Source organism: Homarus americanus, unplaced genomic scaffold (genome assembly GCF_018991925.1).
Source record: "Homarus americanus isolate GMGI-L3 unplaced genomic scaffold, GMGI_Hamer_2.0 scaffold48406, whole genome shotgun sequence".
Lineage (NCBI taxonomy): Eukaryota > Metazoa > Arthropoda > Malacostraca > Decapoda > Nephropidae > Homarus > Homarus americanus.
This window is the reverse complement of record NW_024753828.1, coordinates 2,550,453-2,563,575: the sequence shown is the minus strand read 5'-3', so window position 1 is coordinate 2,563,575 and position 13,123 is coordinate 2,550,453.

Below are 13,123 nucleotides of genomic sequence, written 5' to 3'. Positions count from 1 at the left end.
GGTGGCTGAGTCAAGCTGATGATAGGCACATAAAAATATATTAAATAAATGTTAAAATTACTAATAATTTTAATATAAAAAATGCAAAAATATTAGAGCACAAATTTATTGATATTTACTCCACTGGAAACGAATGTAAACACAGACCAGATTACTGAATTGGCAGACTAGCCCATCAGCTAATCAGATGATGCTCACAACAAAACGAGATGTTCGTAAGGAATTTGTTAATCAAAGTTTTGTTCGTTAACCGAATTGAAGATTCGTATGGAAGGTAATTTGTTAACCGAAATTTAGTTAACCGAGGGACCACTGTCGAATTGGTCGTAAGTCGAAAATGCGAAGATAATACATAGAAAATCTAAAATGGATGTCTTTTTCTTCTCAGCACCACAAAACTCCCACTTTTAAGCTTGCCAGCCATTTTAAAGGGAATTACAAGCAAAAATTTTGTCAGTACACAGCACAATCACTAACGTAATGACTTGAAAATACGTAATTTGAAAAAAATTTGGGTAGAACTGGGGCGGTTGTATGTCCGGGTGGTCGTAAGTCGAGTAGGCCGTACATACCCTGTATATACACAGTATATATATGAGGTCCCCGGGATACGTACAGTACGTCCGACTTGGGAAAATCTGCTGACACGTTAATGCTTAATTAAACTTTAAATTCCAGTATTTTATTTGCCTGATGACATTTTTCTTTTCATTTACTGTATTGTCATTCTATTTCTTCCTTTCCCTTAAATTAAGTGATTTTAGATGTACATAAGGACTTACTGTAGGCTATGATATAATGGGATTTTAAACATTGTGCTATAAGTACAGTGTGCACATAGGATATGTGGTCTGACAAGTGCATTTGACTTAAAAAGTCTTGCATATATATAATAATTCCTTTTTACTGCAATATAGTCAATGTGTTGCTTTGAGAAATTATCTCTATATATATATCTAAATTTGGATGCCAATAACCTACTTACTACCTGTATATATATACAGTATTGTTTTTATTTAATAATCTGGTGTCATCGCACAATGGGCTTAATGTGTATTTTACACCCCAACCGCTTGGCGATGCCACAGTCATAGAGGATAAAAAATTTAACATCGAGTGGACTATTTATTCTTCTATACTCTCAGAACCTTTGGCTTAGAAGATGCATTCTCACCTATCCCATTACAGGAAAGCAATACACACAAACTTTTGAGAACCCGGAACCAGGTTTTGCAGCTCAGTAACACTTCCCTCCCTCCACCAGTTTTCACATATCTCTACTCAACCCAAATTGTTGCTTAAAAATGTAAATAAATACTGTAAATGGTAAACAATCGTCCGGGATATGAGTATTTTGTCTGTGTAGAAGGAGTTTTAGGAATCCCACTTAGTGGCATTATTTTATTTAAAAGCTCTAAAAGTATGTATTCAAAACTTAATTTACTCTCTCTCACCCAGTAAACTACAGTACAGACATTCACTGGGTTATGGTAGGGTACCCCTTCCTGAAAATCTTTCCATATCACGAAACCATTTTCCCACTGATTCCCATTATATAAGTTGAGATGCATTCTTTTGGAAATTTTTTGTGACCCAAAAACGTAACACAAGCACATATATGAATGATAATAGACACATAAAATGATTCAATCATGATGTAACATAACAATAAACGCACACACTTGAATCTAACTCGCCAGAAAGGATGTCGAGTGCTGCAGGAGGTGGTGAGGTGAGGTTGTGCGATTGGAATCACTGGGAGTTACCTCCTTAAAACGTCATGTTTATAGTCCAACATAATTCCTTTATGGAATCTTTTATCACAACTGCTTTCACTTGAACTTGTTGGTCTTTTTCCTCTCATCTTCAATAGGGGTACACAGTAACACAGATGCATAATTGAACACAAGCTGGGGAAAGAATTCAAACTGAGCAACGCCATAGTTGTGGTGGCTGCTATCAGCTGAAGAGGTGAGCCGCCCACCGGCCATCATGTAACTACCATCAGACTCCACAAGAAATAAATTGTTTAATTTCGGTGGAATTTTTTGTTCTATATCAAGATTTTTCTCTTGAAAATCTTAATAAATTAACCATAATTCCATAAGGGCTAACACAGTCCTGAACACAGATGCATAACTGAACACAAGCTGGGGAAAAATTTAAACTGAGCAGAGCCATTGTTGTGGTGGCTGCTGGGAAGGAGAGCGGCCCTCCAACTGACTTGTAGCTACCACCAAGAATCCACACAAAATAAATTTTATAATTTCAGTGAACATCTTTGTTATATATCGCGATTTTTGTTTGAAAATGTTATAAATTTACCCAAATTCCACAAGGGCGAGTTTTTTGTTCGTATCGTGAATTTTTTGGTCATAATTTCAAAATTTCGTAAAGGCGAATTTCCCTAACCTGGGATTCCATATCGCGGGGGTTGCCTGTACTTGTCTCTATAAATGTTTAATCCTGCACCATAAAAAATAACTTACCGTACATGCAATCAGACATGAGGTAAAATATGAATTCAATTGGAATTGATTGATAAAATGTATGAATCGGAATTTATTTTTTTTTCAGACTAGGACTGGAAGTGATAAAACAAATTTGACCCCATGATGCATGCAATAGCTGACCATTATGATGACTGCAATACAGAAAACAGTGATACCACAAGTCTAGTGGTGTAGCTAAACAAACCACTTTTGATGAGAATGGGACTCAAATCCACAACAGGTAGCAAGACAGTTAACCACTGGACAGGATGGGCAGTGTCAGCTATAATGCAGGGGTAGAAATTCATATACACCCGATCGTCCGAGGCGACCAAAATATCATAAGGGCGACAAGATTTTACTATTTTGCTGGTCTGGGATCGCCCGATGGGCGAGTGGGCCGATGACAATGGTAAGACACACTCAATGTGTATAAGAGCTTCACATAGAGAATACCATACACTATTAATGTTAATTATCTTAATTGTATCACCGGTATTGCAAGCGAAAGGGATACCCATTTTCTGTATACAGTGGTCCCTCGGTTAACGAGCACAATTCGTTCCAGAAGGTTGCTCGTTAACCAAAAAATTCGTTAACCGAAACCATTGTTTCAATGGGTTTTTGGGTAATTGGTTCCAGCTCACCGAAAATTACATACAAACTAAAAATAAATGCAGTAAAGTACACTTACTTTGAGGTGTGCATGTAGAAGGCTCCTGGTTGATGATGATGATGATGGAAATTAGAATGGGGGTGGAGGAGAAGAGAAGGCATTGGGGTGGAAGAGAAGTCTCCCCATGCCGCCATTTCACCCATAAAATTTTAGTTCACGGTGTAATTCAACATTATTTTCTTTAAATCAACACTGCACTATATACTATCAATATGGAAAATATATTTCAAAATGACCAATAATTTGACTGGAAGCACAGAAAAAAAGCATTTATGTTGAAGAGTCTCAAACAAGATGTTCCTTCCTCTGAACCGATAAACAAACTGACGCCAAGCTTGGTGTGTTGAATGGCTGTTTGGCACGCAAAATACTAGTTTCCTGTACAGGTAGTTCTGCTATAATGCGATAGTTGTGTTCTTGTAAAACATTGTGTTATAGAAATTCGCGTAATAGAAATAACAGGGCTTATGGAGAAAATAGGGTTAGATGCAGATTACTACTCGAAATCGAAAAAAAATTAGTAGTTAGCCTAACACAAAGGATAGCACAGTCTAAATAAATGTTACAGTCATATCTAATAATTAAATCATACAGTAAATGTAACACTTTACCTTGAAAAAATATGAATATAACTTGATGGGGGAGAAGGGTGATTTTGAGGTAGATAACATTGAGCATCTCTTCAAGGGTTATAGCCTTTCTTTTACAATCATCACTGGGAATGCGATCACCAGAATGCTTCTTGGAGATATTCTTCTTTACCATATTCACAGTTAATACCACAAAATTGGAGAAATAGTAAGCATAAATCGCGTTACAGCAAACAAGCGTTCGCGTTATACAAATATCGTTCCTCCATTCATAAATCGCGTTAGAGCCAATTCGCATTGTCAAAACACGCGTTATAGCAGAACTCACTGTACTTCAATTATGTTCAATAATTGTTAAAATGACTAAAAAATTTTAATATAAAACTTTTAAAATTATTGAATAGTACAACCTTCTTGATATTTACTAAAATGGTAAGGAATTTAAGCCCTAAAACCGATTACTGTATTGGCATACTCATACTACAGCTGGTGAGCAGCCACATGCAGGCGAAAACATGTTGGGAAAAATTCGTAAGGAATTCGTTAACCGAAATTTTTCCTTAACCGAAGTGAAGAATCTTATGGAAGGTAATTCGTTAACCGAAATTTCGTTAACCGAGGCGCTCGTTAACCGAGGGATCACTGTAAGGCGTAACACTTTATATGAAAATGAAAATAAAATACATACACTCAATGATATAATGTAGTGTGATAAAACTGGACAAATGAGTTAGTGCAACGCCACCTAGAACACCAGTTCGGGTCAGGGATTGTATGATGTCACACACAGATACCACCGCTATTCATGTCGGTAATGAATAAACGCAGTCTAATTATGTAGATATACAATCATTATTTACTTTTACTTTTATCCTCTTCATCACTGGTCGGCTCGTTAGCCGCTTGGGCGATCGGTCACGTCTCTGATTACTTTTCCTTTTCTTTTATCCTCTTCACCAAAAGATCGGCTCACAATACATAAAAGCAATGGCAGTGAAATTTAATACCTGAATGTATAATAGGCAAGAATAAAAACAATTGACAAGTAATGAAAACTGCCTTTCCATCAACAATCACACCATTCATTATCAAAAAACAATTTCAAGTACATATTCAGATTATCACCGATACAAACAAGATATCGAAAAATTATAACACGTACGAAATTTGACAACCAATTCACACATACATTCAAAATCAAATAGTAATTGACTATTGTATTATAGAACAAAGTGAATTATAAAGATATAGTGTAGTATTAGAATTTGGTCATGGTTAAAAGCTTACGCACATTCTTATTTTTTACTCTAACGTTATCTCTGTAATTCTTTTGCATAAATTATATACAGTGGTCCCTCGGTTAAAGAAATTTCAGTTAACGAATTACCTTCCATAAGAATCTTCATTTCGGTCAACGAACAAAAATTTGGTTAACGAAATTCTTACGAAAATGTTTCAACATGCTTTGGCGTGCTCACCCGCTGGAAGATTAGTCCGCCAATACAGAAATCTGTTCTAGGGCTTACATTCGTTAAAATTGGAGTAAATATCAAGAAGGTTGTACTATTCAATAATTTTCCAAGTTTTATATTAAAATTTTTAGTCATGCTATAACGAATCTAATTGGTTCTAGAACCTCGTTAGTTATAGCATTCATTCGTTATAGAATTCATCCGTTCCAGGCCCCCAAATACAACCACTTAACACTGAAAAATTTCCGTGGAAATTGTAAAAAATACGGTACTTTATCTTACGTTAGTGTTGTTCAGCATGCAGGACAGGAGGCAGAGGAGGAGGGGGGAGGAGAGAATTATGGAGAAGAGGTGGAGGGAGAGGAGTCATCCTTCCTAGCCCTCTTTGGTGACTGTCTTACAGGCACTTTGTCTGTTTATTTATAATTTCTTTCTTAGTTTCAAGGGTTATTAGCTTTCTCACTCGCTTTTGACGATTCATTGTTACAATTGTACACTTGTATAACAAAATAGTTAAAAAAATAACACAAATTTCCACATCAAAAGACAAAATTTCAACAAGTTCAGTGGTGCACTGACTACACAATGAACCAATATGACGTCTGATGCTCTTGCTGTAAGCCGCGGTACAACAATATTCATGCGCAGGATGAAATAGTCCCGGATTCATCAGCGTTCGTTGTAGGAGTTTCGTTCGTTATAGCATTCTCAATTTTATAGGTAAAACCGTTCCTTATAGGAATATTCGTAGTAGAATCCGTTCGTTATAGCATACCCTACTGTAATTGCACGACTGTACAGGGAACTAGTTTTTGGTGCACCCATCAGCCACTTCACTCACCCACCAAGGCCTCAGTTTGTACAGGGGTATCTCTGTTCAGTGGAGGAAACATCTTGCTTGTGGGTCTCTTGAACAAAGAGTATTTTTACGTTTTTACAGTACAATTATTGGTCATTCTGAAATTTATTTAACATATTGACAATATATACTGCAGTGCAGTGTTGATTTAAAGAAAATAATCTTGAATTACACCTAGTGAACTTAAAATTTTATGGGTGAAATGACGGCATCAAGCATGAGGTGATTTCTCTTCCATCCCCACTTCCTTCTCTTCTCCCTTCTCCTCCACCCCCACTTCTGATTCCCATCATCATCATCATCAACCAGGAGCCTTCTACATACACACCTCAAAGTAAGTGTACTTTACTGCCTTTTTTTTTTACTTTGTATGTAATTTTCGGTGAGCTGGAACCAATTACCCAAAATCCCAATGAAAATATGGTTTCAGTTATTGAAATTTTTGATTAACGAGCGACCTTCTGGAACTAATGGTGTTCATTAACCGAGGGACAAGTGTATTATTATTATCCAATTGGGAAGCACTGTTGGAATTACACCAGGTTTCAGTCGAAGTCGATCCAATTTGTATGTTATAGTTCGTCCAGTGTGTTCATCGAAATAACTTGATGACCGTTGATAATAAACCAGAGGATTTAAAGTGCAGTTCACAAACCTAACCACTGCAAGTTCACTTGTTAGTTATACAATATGAGAATTTTTATTGTCTTTTATTCAAAATAGGTGGATGAATATGGTTTACATTTGGATTAGGAAATAATTTTGATATATTGGTATGTTCCAAATAGCTTCATCACAATGGAATGTGCTCCAGGAAATTAATTTAGTTAATATGTGATTATTCCAGTGTTGGTTTATGATTTAATATGGTTTCTACTAGTAAATAAATGTCATACAGTAAATAGAACTTTGTATAAACCCGCTAAGTGCCAATGTTTAATGTTTCTTGACAAATTGTTTAAGGGGCTTGTAAAAATTTATAAGGACTAGTGTGAGATTGTGAGATGGAATATCAACGTACGATATGTTTTCCCACGTATGCAGGCGAGAGTTTGTCTGTGGCAGCGCCGGGTTGCAAGACACTGTCTGACGCTGCAAGAGTAAAGTCTCCAAAGAACCTAGTCGATTATTCAAACCTCTCACAACTAGTAAATTTTCAAATCTACTAGTCCTGCTGGCAACTTTGAAAAAATGGTGAATGTCTACCCCTGTAATGTTATTGAGAAAATCAAAACTCCTATAGCAACAAATATAGCTGAGAAGAACAAGCCACTCCTAATGGGCTGGTACACATGCCAGGGTTATGCACTGGAAATGCCTTTGATAATTACGATAAGAGAACAGAGATGCTAAATGGATATAACACTGCATTAAACTGTGGGCATGGCACACCAAAACATACCATTAAGCTTAGGGGATACTGAAGAACCCTCACAAATAATAACAATATACAGTAAAAGTAGCAGAGAACAACAGTGCTACTTAATGAGGCAGTAGACATTGGCCAGAGTAACACTGCAACAGATACAGATGGTCAACAAAAAGATAAGTGTGTCTATGGACAGGAAACTGCAAATGATAAGAAAGAAATGCAAAATATACTGACAGAAAGTAATCTGATGAAGAATACACTATAACTATAGGCTATGCCTACTATGAAGAGGATACTGATATTAGGTACTCATCATTCTGCTATTTAAAGCAAGCCTAGAATTTTCATAAGGATACTGGACATTTAGGTAACAACGTTAGACAATAAATAGATGTCATCAACTTGGCAAATGCGCTGGGCCAGCCTTAGTGCACAGCACTTCAAAACTGTTTTGGGAGAACTGGCATATAATGAATAGGGTTCTGTTCTTCATGCAGCAAAATAAAGAAAGAATATAGGAATATGGTAGGCAAGCCCAGGTTAGCCTATTGCAAGCATTTAACGAGTAGGTATTATTCACCATAACTGACCCACGGAAATTCATGAATTATAACCCCTCAAAAATATGTGTAATACCTGTACTGTACTGTACTGTATACAGTAGTTCAACCTCCTACTTTTTGCATGAAATTTTAATCATAAAAACTCCAACTACAGGGTATACAGTACTCCAGTATATACAGTATTATTTTAGTGATTTGTCACATTATTTTCAGAGCTTCCTGAAATTTCATGATAAAGCATTTACCATTTGCAAGTTTAGAATTCATGATTATTTTCTTACATTGGAAGCTAGTACAGTATATATATACAGTAGTTGTTTTGGATTATTTCTGGTCTTGGTGTGGGTGTTATTCTTTTAGTCTTGTGCCTGATTCCTCAAGTACTGTACAGTATACAACTCTCTAGATGATTAAGTAACTTATTTTTTTAGAAAAGCTAATCAATTGTTATATATTAGTGTTAATTTTTTTTTATTTACAAGTAGCTACAATAAACAGCATAACTATTAATCAATTGTAAAAGATCTATAGTACAGTACAGGTATTTGTCTTTAGTTGTTAATTTTCATATTGAATACAGTATACGTAGGAAAAATGCACCAAACAGTTTGAAGTTGTTAAATACCTTAGCATATGCCTCTGAAATTCTGAACATAATCATAATAAAAAACATTGTTGTAAAAAATAATAAGCGTTTTACAAAATTTTGATTGTTTCTTACCTTATGATTGCTCTCCTAAAACAGAAGGAACTTACTGGGACGTGCCTATTATATATACAGGTACAATAATAATGGTTGCCCCTTGCATACGAGAAGGGCCAACCCAAGGGCCACCTAGGCATAAATTCGATTAAGGTGTACAAGCTGTCTCCAACACAACGACCACACCCTAAGTTAACGAGTTACATGACTCGAGGAATAATCCGAGAAGATCGGATAATTCTCCAAGTGCACTGGCTAACCATTACCCCGGAACACGATGTGAAATCAATTAACATCATGGTTCCCAATTACTTTAGGGTAGACAGAGACATATGGCATAAAGAAACTTGCTTACAATTTCACTCTGCCAGGGGGTTGAACCTGGGACTACTCGCTTGCAAAGCGAGCATGCTGACCATTACACTGCAGGCTGACTGATGACATCAACAACATTATCATGTCAGCAACTGTGACCAGAAGTAGGCTGACGGTTGACTCCAGCTGCACTGTCAAGACTCAAGGTTCCCTGCAGGGAGTGCATCAGTACAGTAAAGGAGATTTAAAATTTTTAATTCATAAGTACTACCGGCAGACTGGTAATGATGTATTAAGAGTATACTTTACAGCTGAACAAAACTTCCATGTTTGTACTTCACTGTGATTTAATAAAGTTATGGTTTCCTTTACCAACCTTTGTTTTATTACCCGGCTAATATATGAGACGTGGCCATCAGCAGTTCGGAAATTATGAGGGGTGTTTTTAGACACAGTTTTGTATGCTGATTACTTCCAGTCCTAGTCATTTTCTTGTACAAATGTTTAAATTTCTAGATATAGGAATTTCTGGCCACAAGAAAAATGGGAATGGGGTTTGAATTGGACCATATGATAGTACAATAAATGGCAGCCAAATGGATTATAATTATACCCTTTAGCAGTACGTAGTAGGCAGCTACCAAACAGGGAGTTACTACCTCCTGGGAAGATATTGGAAGCGTAATGTGTTGTCTAATGGTGGACCCTGCTGCCAAATGGCATCACGAAAATTGTGACCAAGTCCCAGGTTGCTGATCTGACTTTCTGCCTCATTTACACACAATTGTAGGGTCTCAATTGTTCTCTTACATGACAACACAACATACATACAGCGTTTCTCACTGTTGATTTTTTTCATTCATTTATTTATTATTATTATTATTATTATTATTATTATTATTATTATCATTATCACAGTGTTGTTATTATTATTATTACCATTAATAATTTATTTTCCTTTTTATTATAAATTTTATTTACTATGAATTATCATTATTACACTTTCGCCCCCTGGGCCCCGATGTGGGTCAGTGACCGGTGCCTGGAGGGGCTAATCCCCGTAAAAAAAAAATAAAATAAAAATAAAATAAATAAATACTCAGGAATCTGAAGAGCATGTGAGATATCTATCTCATGCTCACAAATTTTCTTTTGACAAATAAACATCAAGTTAATATCACATTCAGTTCATAACTTCTATGCTTCCTTTTAAGGTTGGCATTTAGTTTAGCACTACCAATATGCTTTGAACTCATGGCTAAAACAATAGCAATGATTCTTCAAGAATGCCCCAAAAAACAATAAAAAAAACTGTGGGAAGTTAGGCAAAAGACTGAGAACACGCGCACACCATGGGTATGGGGGAGATTTTAAACATTCTCTGCTGACGCTTCCGCACTCCACGGATATCATCCTTCAAAACTGCGGGTAGTTTTTACTTACAGTAGTACAGCTTAACAAATAATTTGGCCACATGAATGCAAAACCACAGATATCGATGACTTGGATAGCAAGAGCCCCCTATGCTGGATAATAAGAACTGCAAATAGCTAGTGCTAAATACCCTGTACTGTAACTTTGTATACAGCGATGGGTGCAAAGTGGCAGTGTACACAGGGATATGTGTAAAGCCGGGAGACAAGGCACCCAGGGCTGTGTGCACGGCGCAGAGCCATTTCAAAACTATTTGCCATCATTTGAGTCATGGACTGCAGGTCATCAATAACTCAGTACCCCATTACTGGGTCATGGACTGTAGGTCACCAATAGCTCAGTACCCCATTACTGGGTCATGGACTGCAGGTCATCAATAACTCAGTACCCCATTACTGGGTCATGGACTGCAGGTCACCAATAACTCAGTACCCCATTACTGGGTCATCAGTAACTCAGTACCCCATTACTGGGTCATCAGTAACTCAGCACCCCATTACTGGGTCATGGACTGCAAGTCACCAATAACTCAGTACCCCATTACTGGGTCATCAGTAAATCAGTACCCCATTACTGGGTCATCAGTAACTCAGCACCCCATTACTGGGTCATGGACTGCAAGTCACCAATAACTCAGTACCCCATTACTGGGTCATCAGTAAATCAGTACCCCATTACTGGGGTCATCAGTAACTCAGCACCCCATTACTGTCATGGACTGCAGGTCACCAATAACTCAGTACCCCATTACTGGGTCATCAGTAATTCAGTACCCTAATATTGGGTCATCAGTAATCAGTACCCCATTACTGGGTCATCAGTAACCTAGTACCCCATTACTGTCATCAGTAACTCAGTACCCCATTACTGATCATGGACTGCAGGTCACCAATAACTCAGTACCCTATTACTGGATCACCATGGACTGCAGGTCACCAATAACTCAGTGTACCCCATTACTGGGTCATCAACTCAGCACCCCATTGGGTCATCAGTAACTCAGTACCCCATTACTGTCATTAGTAACTCAGTACCCCATTACTGGGTCATTAGTAACTCAGCGCCCCATTACTGGGTCATCAGTAACTCAGTACCCCATTACTGGGTCATTAGTAACTCAGTGCCCCATTACTGGGTCATCAGTAACTCAGTACCCCATTACTGGGTCATCAGTAACTCAGTACCCCATTACTGGGTCATTAGTAACTCAGTGCCCCATTACTGGGTCATCAGTAACTCAGTGCCCCATTACTGGGTCATGGACTGCAGGTCACCAATAGCTCAGTACCCCATTACTGGGTCATGGACTGCAGGTCACCAATAGCTCAGTACCCCATTACTGGGTCATCCGTAACTCAGTACCCCATAACTGGGTCATGGACTACAGGTCACCAATAGCTCAGTACCCCATTACGGGTCATCAGTAACTCAGTACCCCATAACTGGGTCATGGACTGCAGGTCACCAACAGCTCAGTACCCCATTACTGGGCTGTCAGTGACCGCAGGTCACCATAACTCAGCACCCCACACATTGGGTCATGGACTGCATGTCACCAATAACTCAGTACCCCATTATTGGGTCATCAGTAAATCAGTACCCCATTACTGGGTCATCAGTAACTCAGTACCCCATTACTGGGTCATCAGTAACTCAGTACCCCATTACTGGGTCATCAGTAATCAGTCACTCAGTACCCGCATGACTGGGTCATCAGTAACTCAGTACCCCATTACTGGGTCATCAGTAACTCAGCACCCCATTACTGGGTCATGGACTGCAGGTCACTAATAACTCAGTACCCCATTACTGGGTCATCAGTAACTCAGCACCCCATTACTGGGTCATCAGTAACTCAGTACCCCATTACTGGGTCATCAGTAACTCAGTACCCCATTATTGGGTCATCAGTAACTCAGTACCCCATTACTGGGTCACCAATAACTCAGTACCCCATTATTGGGTCATCAGTAAATCAGTACCCCATTACTGGGTCACCAATAACTCAGTACCCCATTATTGGGTCATCAGTAAATCAGTACCCCATTATTGGGTCATCAGTAAATCAGTACCCCATTACTGGGTCATTAGTAACTCAGTGCCCCATTACTGGGTCATCAGTAACCCAGTACCCCATTACTGGGTCATGGATTGCAGGTCACCAATAGCTCAGTACCCCATTACTGGGTCATGGACTGCAGGTCACCAATAGCTCAGTACCCCATTACTGGGTCATGGCCTGCAGGTCACCAATAGCTCAGTACCCCATTACTGGGTCATCAGTAACTCAGTACCCCATAACTGGGTCATGGACTGCAGGTCACCAATAGCTCAGTACCCCATTACTGGGTCATCAGTAACTCAGTACCCCATAACTGGGTCATGGACTGTAGGTCACCAATAGCTCAGTACCCCATAACTGGGTCATGGACTGTGGTCACCATAGCTCAGACTGGGTCATGGACTGCAGGTCACCAATAGCTCAGTACCCCATTACTGGGTCATCAGTAACTCAGTACCCCATAACTGGGTCATGGACTGTAGGTCACCAATAGCTCAGTACCCCATTACTGGGTCATGGACTGCAGGTCACCAATAGCTCAGTACCCCATTACTGGGTCATGGACTGCAGGTCACCAATAACTCA